At 43.1% G+C, this 12,188-nt stretch overlaps 1 pseudogene; it reads left to right on the top strand.

Annotated features, from left to right (window-relative positions):
- Positions 1-10,517: 10,517 nt before the first annotated feature.
- On the top strand, positions 10,518-11,472 carry LOC133248843 (anaphase-promoting complex subunit 11-like; annotated as a pseudogene).
- The last annotated feature ends 716 nt before the right edge of the window (positions 11,473-12,188 follow it).

Here is a 12,188-nt window from a genome sequence, read left to right as displayed (position 1 = left end):
CCAGGGTCCTCTGCTGGACTCAGAAAGACTTCCCATGTTGTCCTGGAGGTGGGCATCCTGCCAGGATCGGAAGCAGAATATCTGCCCAGACTAGAAATAGGGACCAGAGCCATCCTCTGAAGTTGGGCATTCCTGTGACCCAGGGACCCCTGGGCAATAAACCCCTTATCTGTAACTTTCACGTCTCCCTGTCTGCTCTAGGACAGGAAAAATAAAACCGAGAGGTAGGAAGCAAGTTGCTTAGGTGCTTGGGTTGCAGATGAAAGAACGAAGGATGAGATCTCAGTTTCTTTGCATCCAAGATCAAACTGAAGATTCAAATGCTCTTGAAGCCTACTTGTGTCTGCCTTAATAAAAAGTCATTATTTAAAGCCCTTGATGAGTCTGGAATGTGTGTGTGGAGGTGGAGGTTAACTAGGAAAGGAAGAAGTAAAGTCTAGAGCCTGCCCGCAGGGAGGTTTGCAGACAGGGTGAGGTCAATTCAAATACCTGAAATGAGGGGAACCAGGATATCAGGCAAGAGGTGTCCCATCCTGAGGGTCATGAGGCTGTGGGAAGGTTCTCAGAGAAGGCAGGCTTTGAGCTGGGCTGTGAAGGCTGGCTATGAGTTGGATGAGGTCAAAGAGTCCTGAGAAACAGCGACAGTGCTGGTCTTGAGTAAAAGCGCAGAGAAAAGTCAGTTGTGCTCAGTGAGAGGTTCTAAGGGTCTGCTTTATTCACCACTAAGTCCCTAGTGCCCATTCCAGGCTAGCTCAATGCTTTCGGTGGTGCTTAATAAATGTTTGTCAGACGAATGACCAGGGTGGGAGAATGACTGGGAGGCAGAGTTTAGAGAGGGTCTTCAATGCTATTTAACATAGAAGAGAAAAACTTACGTTAGGAAAACCTACTTAAAAAAAAAAGGCGGGGAGAAAACCTACTTTGGACCCACCAAGGTTATATGATTTTTCTGCACTGTTAAACTTCATTGTAGTAGAATGAGAAGAAAAAAAAAAACTTTGTGTCAGGTGATTTCTGTATTGTGCTGTGCTAAGTTGCTTTGGTTGTGTCTGACTCTGTGTGACTGTAGCCCACCAGGCTCCTCTGTCCATGGGATTCTCCAGGCAAGAACACTGAAGTGGTTAGCCATTGCCTTCTCCAAGGAATCTTCCCCATTCAGGGATCGAACCTGCATCTTCTGCAGCTCCTGCATTGCAGGTGGATCCTTCATCGCTTGATTCACCAGGGGAGCTTTCCATTTCTATATTATTCCATTTAATTCTCACTATCCTCCTATTAGGGAATAATTATTCTGGCCTTTTTTTTTTTTTTTGTCTTTCCCGTGGCTTTTTTTTTTCCCCCAATATTGTAGTGGTTTTTGCCATACATTGACATGAATCAGCCATGGGTGCACATGTGTCCCCCATCCTGAACCCCCTCCCACCTCCCTCCCCATCCCATTCCTCAGGGTCATGCCAGTGCACCAGCCCTGAGCACCCAGTCTCATGTATCGAACCTGGGCTGGCGATCTATTTCACATATGATAATATACATGTTTCAATGCTATTCTCTCAAATCATCCCATGCTTGCCTTCTCCCACAGAGTCTAAAAGTCTGTTCTTTACATCTATGTCTCTTTTGCTACCTCACATATAGGGTCATTAGTACCATCTTTCTAAATTCCATATATATGCATTAATATACTGTATTGGTGTTTTTCTTTCTGACTTACTTTGCTCTGTATAATAGGCTCCAGTTTCATCCACCTCATTAGAACTGATTCAAATGCATTCTTTTTAATAGCTGAGTAATACTCCATTGTGTATATGCACCACAGCTTTCTTATCCATTCATCTGCTGATGGACATCTAGGTTGCTTCCATGTCTTGGCTATTGTAAACTGTGCTGCGATGAATATTGGAGTACACGTGTCTCTTTCAATTCTGGTTTCCTCAGTGTGTATGTCTGGCCATTTTTTAATGGAGGAAATGGAGAGCCAAAGAAGGAAACGACTAAGGACATGGAGCTCCTAACTGGCCTGGCATATGTTCAACCCCTTCTGCCAACTCGTAACCTATGCTCTTTCCATTCACCGTGCTGACTCTTAGAGCTTTTTTCTGTGAGTGGTTAGGAGCCACTGCAGTTTCCACCATCATTTGTGCATCACACATTTCTATGCCATTCACATGCACAAGGAAGTAGGGATAGAAATGAGGGAAAGGGTTACTGAACTCATGTTCTCAGTAGGATGCAGTTCTGAGCCTTTCCCCACACCCCAGGCTGAAAGACTGGCAGGCCACTGGAGAACCCTTCACACCCCAGGAGGGAGGTGGGGGATCCTCCTGATTCATCGTTGCCCTCAATGATGCTGGTCGTCTTGACCCACTCAGCACTCAACTGGCTCACAGTCAAGTGACTAATTCTCAAATGACTGGTCAGGCAAGCAAGGACAGAGCCACCAACTGATGAGTGACAAAAGCCACGAGTGAGGCCGTGATCATGGCTGATGCCCCCAGGAAATGAGAGAGCTTGGGAACCAGCCCCATGCAGGGTTTTTCTCAGCTCTGTCCTTCTCTCCCTCTTTCTATCACCGCTCAATCCCTCTTCTTTTGAGAACAGGACATGGGCCAATTGAAAATTATATATTTTTTTCTGATTAAAGTCTTCTCTATTTTTTTTTCTGAATAAGTTATCCATTGCTCATTACAGTAAATTTGGAAAATACCAAAATGAGCAAGAAAGAGAATGAAAACCACCAGTAAATTCTACCCAAAAGAGAACCACTAGCAACATTTTGATGCAGTTACTTGAACCTGTCTGTGGCTCTGAGCTCAGCTCCAGCTTTGTCCGCCCAGCCTCAGGCCCTGGGTGGGTGGAATGGAAGAGAAAGTGATAGGAAATACTGAAGTTAGTAGGGGAGGGACAGGAGCTTTGCAGGCTGTGGAGAGAGGGAAAGGAGTAAAGTAAAAAGAATGTGATGGCAGATTACTCCTTCCCTCTAGACACCTCATAGAGGAGAAAAAAAAAAGCGGGAGTTGGGGAAGAATGTTTAAGAGTATCTGTTAGAGTGTTAGTGAGAGAGATAGTTGTTGTTGATGCTGTTTAGTCACAAAGTCATGTCCGACTCTTTTGCAACTCTAAGGGTTATAGCCCGCCAGGTCCTCTGTCTGGGATTTCCCAGGCAGGAATACTGGAGTGGGTTGCCATTTCCTTCTCCAGAGAATCTTCCCAATTCAGGAATTGAACCCCTATCTCCTGCGTCTCCTGCATTGGCAGGCGGATTCTTTACCACTGAGCCATCCAGGGATGCCCAAGAGATATGGTGGTTATTATACAAGGTAAAGTGTGGATACTCACTCTGGCCCTGGAAGTCCCTGGGGGATGGAGTCACATTCTAGACATTAAGGAGCCAGAGAGAGAACAGAAAGGGAAACTGTAAAAGCTGCCAAATAGTTTATCTCATTTAAATCTTGACAACATCCCTGTGGGCTGGCATTATCACTTTCTACAAAAAAGGGAGGGCTTCCACATGGCTCAGCGGTAAACAATCTTCTTGCAGTACAAGAGATACAGGAAGCGTGGGTTTGATCCCTGGGTCAGGAAGATCCCCTGGAGGAGGAAACGGCAACTCGCTCCGGTATTCTTGCCTGGAGAATTCCATGGACAGATGACCCTGGTGGGCTACCATCCATGAGGTGGCAAACAGTTGGACACAACTGAGCACAAGTACAAGAGATCACAGAAAAAGGAACCGAGTCTCTAACAGGTCATTTCAGGTCACACAGCTTGGAAGCAACAGAACCTCAGGCTCAAGCCATGATCTTTGCAATCTCTCAAGAGTTTCCACAGGCACCCAAACAAACCCCCTAGAGCCAGAAGCTGCAGACTGGATGTGTATGCAGGACTGCATGACTAACTGTTCCCATAATGGTATCAAGACCTCCCTGCCACCAGTCCCCACCTCTAAGCCATGCTGACTCAGCTCTTTTCCCCTCTGAATTTGTCATCACTCACTGGGGGACATGTGGGAATGTGTGTGACGGGTTAGGACGTGCAGTCTGCCTGACCCAAAAAGAGAACTTAAGTCTGAGAGAACTCCTGGTTCTTTGGCTGGCTTGATCCCATCCTGCAAACTGGTTTTCCTCTCTGCTGAAGGACTGTGGCAGAAGAGTTTGTATAGAAATATTGTTTAAATTAAAATATTTTAAACAGTAGGAGCAAGAAATAGGTTAAGACTCTGAGAGTATTCTCTAATGTTCAGGGTCTAGGGGGCTGTGGGTGGAAGGCAAAGGTTGTTAGAGGTCTCTAAGCCCAGGAAAAGCCAGTCTCTAAAACATCCCCACCCATCTTTGACAATATCCTTCCCTGAAGGGGGTGACTTGGAAGGCTGGACATCCTAGTTAGTATATAAAGGGCAAGTCCGGGGTCTAAAACTGGAAGTGAGAAAAACGTACGGTGTAACCAAGTTAGGACTGGCCTAGACATTGCTCTTGATCTAGAGAAATGTGGGAAAAACAATGTTAGCTTCTGGCCTGTTTTTTCCTTGGAGACCTGAGAGAGTCAGGAAAGAGGGAAGTTTCCCTGGCTAAATGGGATTGATTTCTCCCCAAGCCGTTACCTTGGAAACCTCTGTTTTTAAGAGTACACCCCCTCCCCTTCCACACACACTCCTTTAATTAGTCATGAGTTCCTAGAAGCCAGATGGGAAACGATTTGCCAGGACTGTGCACAGCTGGATCTGTTTAGTAACTGGGAAGTAGAAGGGGCTTGGGGATGGCTCAGGCCTGGCCGGTGTATTCTGTTCCCCGGATGCCCCCAAATTCCTCAACCTCCATTACAAACACTTTTTGGCGTTCCCTCCTGCTGCTCCTCGAACAGCCCCACAGATACTAGCTTGAACTGTCTCATTTGACAGGACATCAGACCCAAATCCCTCAGTTCTTCAGTTCCTGTCAAATATTGGGGAGATCAAGATCTTCTCCCCTTCTCCAATTCACAGACAAAGGTATTATCCCACAGGACTCCCCTGGAGATGCTAGAGGCTTCTGCTGGTCTGGCTGGTGGTCCTACTACCCAGCACAAAGCAGAAGGGATGCATGAAGGGGTAAATTCTAGCGTCTGGAATAGGAGGGGAGGAGAGGAATGAGTTTAAGTGTTCTTTCAGCATCTGGAATGACAGAGAAATGATTTTTGCTCCTTCTGGGAACATCAGCCTTTTTCTTAATAAACAGCAGCCTTTTTCTTAACAAAACTCAATTTTTTTTTTGTTTTGAGTTTTTCCAAATGAAGTGGGATGTCGGGGAGCACTTTCACCTCCTGTTCTCACTCCATGACCGCAGGTAACAGATCTGTCTTCAAGTCTGGGGACTGTCATGGGCCTGGAAATTTCATGTTTGGCTCCCTTTGGTGTTGGCAAAGTGTTCAATAGGGGGTTAGCCAGGGAAGGAGTTCAGCACTGACTTCCCCTTTTGAAGAGGGCAGTAACTAGATGAGGGAGGGAGACTGTGGAAAAGACCCAAGTTTCTGTTTTCTGTCAGGTCAGCAACTGCTGAGGAGAGGGCTATTGCTGTGAGAAGGCTGCACTTGACCTCAGGGTGGGGCTATGTAGGAAGAGAGTTCTCCTCTGCATCCCCTTTTTTGCCCCTTGCTTAAGGATAGTGGGTGTTCACCACTGTAGTTTTATGTATATTTATTTATTAGCTGAGGCATGTGGGATCTATTTCCCTGACTAAAAATCTAACCTGGGGCCCCTGCATCGAGAGTGCAGAGTGTCAGCCACTGGACCACCAGGGAAGTCCCCCACCAGCACCAGCGTAGTTTTGTTTTTGCTTTTTAGTGCGTTCATTAATTTGACAATGGGGTAAGCACCGACACTGTACAAGTATATCCTGCGCAGAGTGAGGAAGAAAGAGCTAGAGGATTTTAAAGTGACAGAGACACAATTCCCATCTGAGTTGGAGCTGCCAGCTGCTTTGGCATAGTGAACACTTCCCCTCAGCTGTGAAAGAAGTTTTGGAAAAGAGAAATAGGGGGAAAAAAATAGCAGAGGAAGAAGACCACTGATCCTAAGGAAGACTGTATTCTCAGATTTTTTTATCTAGAAGCTATTACTAAGTATGTATGCTTGCCTGTTGCCCATTTTTGTAAGACCTTAGTGTGTGTGGATGTGTGTAGATGTGTTATTACAAGAATGTATTGTAAAAAAAAAAGTGAAATGTTACATAATTATCTGCCTACTTGCAAAAAGGAAGCCAGATATTGATGGGATAGAAGCATACGGAGAGGAAAGAGTAGAGAGATCTTTGAAAACCAAAAAGATCACTGGCCACAAAGCATGGCTGGAAACTGACCAGAGTAGCTATGGTGATCAGTAAGTTCAGAAAGAACTGGTTGGCAAGATGTAATCCCTCTGCTATGAGGCCAATGGTGGTGGTGAGCAGTGGCCAGAAGAGTGTAAAAGAGAAGCAAGAGAAAAGGGCAATTAGATTAGGGAGCTGAAAGAGCACACGAAACCAAACCCAGCTTGGATTAAGTTTATGTATTGACAGCAAATTGAAAGCGGCTTTTCTGACTAGACAAATATAACGAATGAGCATTCATCTCTCATACATTACTTTGCTTACTGACTCTATCAGTGCTTTTCAAACTTTTCTGCCAAAATTCCCTAGATAGAGCATGAAAATAAATGTGTAGAGGGTAGAAGTGTATGTAGGTAACTGCGGTGTTTACTTCCTCAGGGTATTTGTCCATCTCACAATGATTATTCCTTCTCTGTCCCCCTTCCACGGGGTCAGATGGATGGCTTCCAGCGACCATGTTTATGCTATGTAAAACTAAAATAGAATTATATGTTGATAGTTTTTTTGTGTGTGTACTTAAAACTGTCTTCTAATCTCCACAGTTTCTGATGAGAAATCCATGGTAATTCAAATCACTGATCCCTGTATGGTAACATATCATTTTTCTCAAACTACTTTCAAGATTGGCTCTAATTTTGGGGTTTTTAACAGTGTGACTGTGATGTGCTTAAATGTGGTGTGTTGAGCTTCTTTATTAATTTTTACTTAACTTTATCTATTTTTATTGAGGTATAGATGACTTATAATATCATATATTTCATGTGTATAACATAATGATTCACAATTTTTAAAGCTTCAGATCAGATCAGTCGCTCAGTCGTGTCCGACTCTTTGCGACCCCATGAATCGCAGCACGCCAGGCCTTCCTGTCCATCACCAACTCCCGGAGTTCACTGAGACTCACGTCCATCCAGTCAGTGATGCCATCCAGCCATCTCATCCTCTGTCGTCCCCTTCTCCTCCTGCCCCCAATCCCTCCCAGCATCAGAGTCTTTTCCAATGAGTCAACTCTTTGCATGAGGTGGCCAAAGTACTGGAGTTTCAGCTTCAGCATCATTCCTTCCAAAGAAATCCTAGGGCTGATCTCCTTCACAATGGACTGGTTGGATCTCCTTGCAGTCCAAGGGACTCTCAAGAGTCTTCTCCAACACCACAGTTCAAAAGCATCAATTCTTTGGCGCTCAGCCTTCTTCACAGTCCAACTCTCACATCCATACATGACCACAGGAAAAACCATAGCCTTGACTAGACGGACCTTTGTTGGCAAAGTAATGTCTCTGCTTTTGAACATGATGTCTAGGTTGGTCATAACTTTCCTTCCAAGGAGTAAGTGTCTTTTAATTTCATGGCTGCAGTCACCATCTGCAGTGATTATTAAATATGGGTTATATCTCTGTGCTATACTATATATCCTTATAGCTTATTTACTTTATATAAAGTAATTTGTACCTCTTAATCCCCTATCCCTATCTTGTCCCCCTTCTTCCCTCTCCCCTCTTGTAACCACTGGTTTGTTCTCTATATCTGTGAGTCTGTTTCTTCTTTGCTATATTCATTGGTTTTGCTTTTTTTAGATTCCATATGTAAGCGATATCATACAGTATTTCTTTCTTGGTCTGATTTATTTCACTTAGTACAATACCCTCCAAGTCCACCTATGCTGTTGTGAATGGCAATTTTCTTTTTTATGGCTGAGTAGTATCCAATTGTGTGTGTATCTCACATCTTCTTTATCTGTTCATCTGTTAATCAACCCTTAAGTTGCTTCTACATCTTGACTACGGTAAATAGTACTGCTATGAACATTGGGGTGCATATATTTTTTTGGATATATACTCAAGAGTGGAATTTCTGGCTCATATAATAGTTCTATTTTTAGTTTTTGTGGAATCTCCATAATGTTTTTCCACATTGGCTGAACCAATTTACATTTCCTATTAACAGTTGTGGAGCACCTTTGATCTGAAAATTTATGTCTTTCACCAAATTTGGAAAGTGTTCAACCATTATTTCTCCACAGAGTTTTTTTACCCCATTCTCTCTTTCCTCTCCTTCTGTGACTCCAATTACATATATGTATATTAGATTTCTGATATTATAAGTTTCCGAAGTTCTGTTTACATTTTTCAACCTTTTCTTTTTCTCTATAGTCTTCAAACTGAATCATTTCTATTAATCTATCTTCAAGTTCACCAACTTTTTCCCATCTCTAAAGCATTATTAAGTTCATTCAATACTTTTAAATTTTCAGATACTCTATTTTTCAGTTCTAGAATTTTCATTTGGCTCTTTTTTATAGTTTCTAGCCTTTTTTTAAAAAAAAAAGAATTAAGCTACAGTGTTGATCATTTTGTAACATATAGAACTATGGAATAACTATTTTGTGCAACTGGAACTAACATAGTGCTGTAGGTCAATTATACTTCCACTTAAAAAAAAAAGAATTAAGGGATTTCCCTGGTGGTCTAGTGGTTAGAATTTCAGGTTTTCACTGCCACAGCCTGGGTTCAATCTCTGGTCTGGGAACTAAGATCCCGTAAGCTGCATAGTGTAGGGGAAAAAAAATTAAGCTATAAACATTAACAAGTAGTGGATCATAACAGAGTTAGGCAAAGGCACCAATTTAAGCAATAAAATAGTTCCAAGTCTAGACAAAAGAAACAAAGAAAATGCAGAAGGAAAGAAAGGAAGGAAGGAACAAGAGGAAAGAAAAATCAGGCCAATCAAAAGGAGTTTTGCTAGTCATGGAGGTATCAAAAAGCAGTTCCAGAAGCCAACACTGGCAATGGCCATCCAAGCACTGTGTTGAGAAAGTGAATCTTGGTAATGGATTTGAGTATTCAGGCCATTTGACAAGGCTCTTCCAGCTGTGAAAGTAAATGTATCACACAGTGCAGTCTGGTGCCTTCAGCATTTCTAGTAGTATAATTTACTTTTCAGATCTCAATTTCCAACCTGTGGTAGGCTGAAAAATGTGTATCCCCAGAAAAGATTTCCATCTCTGAATCCCTGGAGCCTATGAATATTACCTTACATGGCAAAAAAAAAAAAAAAAAAGTGAGGGAGGGCTTGGCAGATGTGATTAAGGATTTTGAGATGAGGTGATTAGTTTGGATTATCTGTGAAAAGTGAAGTCGCTCAGTCGTGTCCGACTTTTTGCTACCCCGTGGAGTATAGCCCACCAGGCTCCTCTGTCCATGGGATTTTCTAGGCAAGAATACTGGAGTGGGTTGCCATTTCCTTCTCCAGGGGATCTTCCCAACCCAGGGATCGAACCCAGGTCTCCCTCGTTGCAAGCAGATGCTTTAACCTCTGAGCCACCAGGGAAGCCCTGGATTATCTGAGTGGGCACCAAATGTAACCAAAGGAATCCTTACAAAACAGAGAAAGGCAAATTTCACATACAAAGAGGAGAAGACAGTGTGAAGATGGAGGCAGAGATAGGACTGATGCTGTCACAAGCTAAGGAATGCTGGCACCCACCAGAACCTGGAAAAGGTCAGGAATAGGTTCTCCCTTCCAGCCCTGAGGGGAGTGCTGCTTTGGTGTACCTTGATTTTGATCCAGTGATGCTGATCTTGGACTTCAGGGATCCAGAACTGTGACAGAATAAGTTTTTGCTGTTTTCAGTCACCATGTCTGTGGTAATTTGTTACAGAAGTCATGGGAAATATGCATGTTCACCAAGTGACCTTCTGAATACAGTTTGGTAGACCAAATTAGGAGCAATGTTTGTGGGAAGTGCTGATTGTGCTGACTTAAACTTTCTGTTTCTCATGGGAGATGGAATAGGTGTAAATTGGTGAATTGACACTATAGTTTATATGTTCTGGTTTTTACATGTCTTGTGAGCTTGACTAATATGAGTCTGACCCCAAGATTTCCTCTCTGCAGTGACAAAACCAGCTGTTTGAACTTGCAGGATATTTGTAAGATCCTGCCTATGGGAAACATACCAAGAGAATTAATACCATCTTGTGGAGGCTTTTGGGAGTCATATATCTGGTCTCTCCTGGTTATTCCATGATCTTACAATCATTTCTCTACTTTAAGACTTCATTAATAACAAATTTATCATGGGACAGACAGTTTAAAAAACTTTCATATTCATTCTCTCATTTAATTCTCATACAATGTTACAGTCTAGGTGCTGCCAACAGAAGGCAGGCTCCCTGTGCCATGAAGGTGAAGGTCAAGTGCTGAAACAGCATGGTCACTTGGCTCTGGGTGGCCAACCATGAGAACTACAGCATCTTCCACATGGCCTTCAGTGGCAGCTGCCTGGACATCAAGATGCTGAGTGACGACTGCCTGCTGCTATGGGGCCAGTGCTTCTACTGGTTCCACATGCATAACATCCTCAAGAGGCTCAAAGCACAGCAGGTACAGCAGAGCCCTGTGTGCCCCCAGAATAGGAAGTTCAAGGAATGAGGCTAGTGTGGCCCAAGGCTCCCTCTTCGCTCTGAAACAGCCCCACCCCACAGTGGCTCTGAGTAGCCATGGTCTCCACTGGCCAGTACCCTTTGGGCTATGACAGGGTTGAAACAAGGACCGGAGATGCGTTTGTTCTGGTGTTTTATTGATTGATTTTGGTTACACTGGATCTTTGTTGCTGCGGCCAGCTTTCTCTGCTTGCTGTGGTCTGGGGTGAGGGGGGCCTCCTCTCTAGTTGTGGTGCTCTGGGTTCTCATTGAGGTGGATTCTCTTGTTGTAAAACACAGGCTCTAGAGTCCTTGGGCTTCAGCAGTTGTGGCTTCCAGACTCTAGAGGGAGGGCTCAATAGATGTAGCACACAGGCATAATTGCTTTGTGGCATGTAGAAACTTCTCAGACCAGGGATCAAACATGTGCAAGCCGATTACTAGCCAGGGTGCCACCAGGAAAGTCTGACATTTGTTTTTTTCCATTGCAAAACTGACACTTTTATCCAAAAAATAAAACTCATTAAACCACCTGAGCCTGGCCAAAAAAAAAAAATCTGATTTTTATAGTGGAGGAAAGTAAAATTCAGATCAGCTAAGAGTTTTGCCCTTGGCAAGTGGAACTGAGATTTGAACCCAGGTCTTCTGACTCTGAACGCTAGTGGCTAGGGTTTTTAGTTCAACAAACATCTGTATTATGTTTCATTATATACTAGGTAACAAGAACCAGGAATTCATATATGAATAAGACTAGCCTTATTTCTACTGCCATAAGGAGCTCCAAATCTAGTAGGAATAAATATGTACAAAGTGCAAAAATGTTTATACCAAGGGCAGAAACAAATGGAGCAGAAAACTCTATACCTTACCTTGTGCATTAGGAACTATAATTCACTGAATTTGTGTTTGTATTTGACTGTTTTAGCATATTATTATCTGGGACATTATTGCTAGATAAAATATTGTTTTTTAACAATCCAGTTAAAACAAGCTTGCCATCCAAGAAGAGGAATTCTAAGCAGAGGATTGGCATTAAACAAAAATACACTTGTAATTAATTCTATGTCTGTCTATGTTAACTGCTTGATGAATATACAAGTAGTTTACATAGTGCTGTTCTTCCCAATAATTTCCTTTGTTTATAAATCCTAAGTTAAATAAGTCATTCAAATATCATTAACCTTAGAAATAACCTGAATTCAGGATGACCCAGTCCTTTCTCTAGATCAGTTTTGGTGTCTAGATCAGACTAGCTCCTGTTAGGGTGCTAATCTGAGTCATACAGATTGTTAATCAAGGGACTTCCCTGGTAGTCCTATGGCTAAGACTCCACGTTCCCAATGCAGAGGGCCTAAGTTCGATCTCTGGTCAGGGAACTAGACCCACATACCGCAACTAAAAATCTGCATGCCACAACCGAAGATCGCAA

This window comes from Bos javanicus, chromosome 5 (genome assembly GCF_032452875.1).
Source record: "Bos javanicus breed banteng chromosome 5, ARS-OSU_banteng_1.0, whole genome shotgun sequence".
Lineage (NCBI taxonomy): Eukaryota > Metazoa > Chordata > Mammalia > Artiodactyla > Bovidae > Bos > Bos javanicus.
This window is presented reverse-complemented; position numbering and strand designations above follow the sequence as displayed.